This window comes from Amblyomma maculatum, chromosome 10 (assembly GCF_055883805.1).
Source record: "Amblyomma maculatum isolate TAMU_Amacu chromosome 10, ASM5588380v1, whole genome shotgun sequence".
In the NCBI taxonomy this organism is placed as follows: Eukaryota; Metazoa; Arthropoda; class Arachnida; order Ixodida; family Ixodidae; genus Amblyomma; species Amblyomma maculatum.
In genome coordinates this window covers 32,930,147-32,934,561 of record NC_139353.1, presented here as the reverse complement: position 1 = coordinate 32,934,561, position 4,415 = coordinate 32,930,147, and positions in this window count along the sequence as shown.

Here is a 4,415-nt window from a genome sequence, read left to right as displayed (position 1 = left end):
CTCCTCCGGCCCCTCCTTTTCTTCTTCACCACCAGGTAAGTCTCCCATTCCCCCTTGGTCATACAAACAATTCCCCCACCTTTTTACCTCACGTAAAGTCTCCGCTCACAGACCTGTAACGGTCAAATTTTGCTCATGGCGCGTTTATTCAAATATATAGGCTGGTTGTAACGAAACGAGGTACCAAGCGCTTAGGTCTCTTACATTCTAGGATTCATAAGAAAAACTCATAAGACACATCAAGGACCTATTGAAACCTGGAAACAGGCCCGAGCTTTTTAGACACGATGTATGGAAGGGCGTAACGATAAAAGCCTACAGCCCGTTTCTGCTACTCGTCCTGCGTTTGTAAAACGGAAACCTACAAGGCAGAGTTAATGGTTCGCTTGTCAAATATGATAAACATGAAGCGGTCATACCTGTATGCGTGAAGATTTGGCAGAATTTTGCCCCAGAGAGGCTCATTAGATCCCCGACTAGCACCAACATGCATAGAGTTCCTTACTCTTACCTAGAGGGAAAGCTGTGCTGCCATCTATGGGAGTTTACATGGAGTTTCCAGACGGCCAGTTCAGCCACCATGGGCGCTCAAAGCATCATGGGCCGGAGAGCTACCGAGTGCAGAACTACAACTTTTGGCCAAAACTAATGCAAAGATAAACGTTGTTCTACCATAAACAATGTTCTAACATTAAATTTTGTGACCACAAATTGCAATAAGAGAGAGAAGCAGCATGGTGAGTGTGAAATTTATCCAATATAAGCGATGGCTCTTTCTCCTATTGGCCTAGTTTTGAGCTGCACAAATACTAATATTTCGCACTTAATAGGCAAAATTTGAAATAAAAAACGTTACAAAATATTTATGGTTGTGCAATCACTGAGGGAAGTTTTTAGAGGCATTTCGGGAAACAAAAACCATTTATTGGTGACGTTTGCTTTTGCGCCTTCGCTACTATGGCTTTCACGGTCTATGTACGCACCTTCCGATGATGATGATGACGAAAAGGAAACATCGCAGTAACGCCACTCCACGTACCCGAGAAAATCCGAATGTCCCGCAACAAGTAGCACACCGGCCCATGATTCTTAGCGCGCCCATGGTGGCTGAAGTGCAGCGCCCTCAGCTTTCCCTCTAGTTAGTGTGAGGAACTCTATGGCATCATGCCGGGGCACTAGTTGTAGATACCTCCGTTGCTGCAGCCTTGGTTGCCTTCCTAGAAAGCTTGGTAACACACTCACTAATAAAGGGCTGTATTTCGAATGAAGTCGAAGGAATAGAACAATACCCAACTTATATGATTTGTGACGAGGAGACCAGCGACGGCGATGGCAGGGGAGCAGAGACAAATTAACGCAATTGCGTTTGATAGCTGTTTTAGAGGAAGGCTCTTTTTCTGGAGCATCAAATCTGATGTGCTGGGTCCGAATCCAAGCAAGTGAGATTCAATTAAACATCGGAATTTAAGATATTTAAACGGAAAAACATCTTTGATATTTTTCAGAAACCAGTGAGCATTCAAAAAATTTCTTTGCTTTCATGCGCCCTAAATTTCCTTACTGAGCAAATTCTAGTTTGTGTATTATCACTCCGCACATCATATGCGCCTTATATATAGGCAACACAACGATTCGAACATGGTAATTTTTTTGCTACTATAGTGGACTTTATTATAAAGCAAGACATGTGAAATTTGAGTGCGTTTCGGAAGCTAGTAATATTTGGCTGAGTTCTATTTAATAATCGATTACACATCCGTGTCTACTCCTAGCACCACCCGAATACTTCGGTTCAACTGTTTACTCTTTACGTCCTTCAAATTTTGCACCAAGCGTTGACCGCGGGAAAAATCAGCAATTCGAAACATGTTTTAGGAAGTTCTTGTAGATGAAAGTTGGGTAGAAAGAAGGCAAGAAGACAGCTACACAGAATATAAAAGGACAGAACAACGCTTGAGGGGACCTCTGTTTGTAAACCAACAGCATCTGCTGGAAAATTGCTTTCATAGCTTTTATATCGTGCATTCCTGGTCAAAACGCTGGTTTGCGAACTGAGGCCCGCCCGCCGACCCAGTTCAGTTCTCTCTGGTATTCATAAATCCACAAACGCGCCTCCTAGGCGGTATGTTTTAAAATACAAAATTATGCAAACGTAGATATAACTAATGCAATAATACAATTTAGAATTTATGACGACTGAGATATTGACTTTGCCCGTTCGCTTTCTTTACTACGCACGTGGTACAGATTAAAACGGAAGCAGTCTAAATTACCAGTTTCTTACCTCAATGAAGACCTGCGGAACACTGCTGAAAAGAATTTTTGTTCCCTATATGGAGCAACTAGGACGCGGGATCGAATCTCGGCCTCGGCGGCAGCGATGGCTGCGACACGCAAGGCGCCCGTGTGCTGTGCGATGTCAGTGCACGTTAAAGAACCCCAGGTGGTCGAAATTTCAGGAGTCCTCCACTAAGGCGTCTCTCATAGCCTGAGTTGCTTTGGGACGTTAAACCCTACAAACCAACCAACCAACCCAATAAATACCAGCGCTTGACGCCAAGGCCTTTAGTGAAGTGAATGATGAAATGGGCTCTTGCAACGGCTGCGACTTCATGAACTTGAAACGCAAACTTATAGCACCAAAAATATGCTCCATTGTTAGAGAAGTTGGAATGTTCAGCACAGTACTTTAGTCCAGCGCATGCTGATTTCGTACAGAGAGGCGTCCGTGTGCTGTGTAGTATAATTGGTTCACAGGAAGGGAAAGGCGCAGTATCTGTCACACTTGTGTCTGTGGACACCTCAACTGCACCGTTATGGAAGAGAGGAGGTTGGGAGTGAAAGAGGATAGAGAGAAAGAGGAGCCGTAGTGGAGGGCTACGGAGTAATTTCGACCACTGGGGATCTTTAACGTGCGCTGACATCAGTTGTTGTTGTGGTTGTAGGAAGAAGGAAAAGAAAAGAAACGAAGTGGCGTCCGTGTGCTGTGCGATGTCAGCGCACGTTAAAGATCCCCAGGTGGTCGAAATTACTCCGTAGCCCTCCACTACGGCTCCCCTTTCTCTCTATCCACTTTCACTCCCACCTTCATCCCTTCCCTTACGGCGCGGTTCAGGTGTCCACAGAGCAAGTGTGACAGATACTGCGCCTTTCCCTTCCTATGAACCAACCAACCAGGAAAAGAAAATCCACGGGTCTGTTACTGGCTCTGTAGCTGAGCCACCTCCGCTGCCTCGTGCGGACAGAAGAAAGTAGAGAAGGAATAAAAAGAGGGAGAGAAAGACGCGTGCGGCAATAGGCGTCGTCCACCACCTGAGTGGTGGCGGGTGCAATGATGGCCTACAACAGATAAAAATTCGGTGGCTGGCTAACCCCCGCCGCAAGCGGCGTTTACCTACCGTCCCAGCCCTGTAAGGCCAGGAAAAGCCACCCTTCGTTAAAGATTCCTGGCCCGCCGGGGTGGTGCAGTAGTAAGACGCCCGACTACTGTTCCGGAGTACCCGGGCTCGATCCCGACTGCAGCGGCTGCGTTTCAATGGAGGCGAAACGAAGATGCGTCCGTGTGCTGTGCGATGTCATTGTTGTTGTTGTAGCTGTAGGAAGAAGGAAAATAAAATGCACGGGCCTGCTACTGGCTCTGTAGCTGAGCCACCTCCGCTGCCTCGTGCAGACAGAAGCGTTGGTTCACAGGAAGGGAAAGGCGCAGTATCTGTCACACTTCAGTCTGTGGACACCTGAACCGCGCAGTAAGGGAAGGGAGGAAGGTGGGAGTTAAAGTGGAAAGAGAGAAAGAGGAGCCGAAGTGGAGGGCTACGGAGTAATTTCGACCACCTGGGGATCTTTAACGTGCGCTGACATCGCACAGCACACGGACGCCTCTTCGTTTCACCTCCATCGAAACGCAGCCGCCGAGGTCGGGTTCGAACCCGGGTATTCCGGACAGTAGTCGGGCGTCTAACCACTGTACCACCCCGGCGGGGCAGACAGAAGAGAAAATAGAGAAGAAAGAAAAGGAAGAGGGAAAGAAAGACGCGCGCCGCCACGACAGCCGTCGTCCACCACGGAAGCGGTGGCGAGTGCAATGACGGCCTACAACAGATAAAAATTCGGTGGCAGGCTAGCACCCGCCGCAAGCGGCGGCGACCTACCTGTCCCAGCCCCATCAGGGGAGACGCGATGTCAGCGCACGTAAAGATCCCCAGGTGGTCGAAATTACTCCGTAGCCCTCCACTATGGCTCCTCTTTCTCTCTATTCACTTTCACTGCCACCTTCCTTCCTTCCCTTACGGCGCGGTTTAGGTGTCCACAGACACAAGTGTGGCAGATACTGAGCCTTTCCCCTCCTGCGAAGCAATTATTATTATTATTGACCTGCTAGATGTCGGTGTCCACAATTCCATGGCAAACGAATAAGG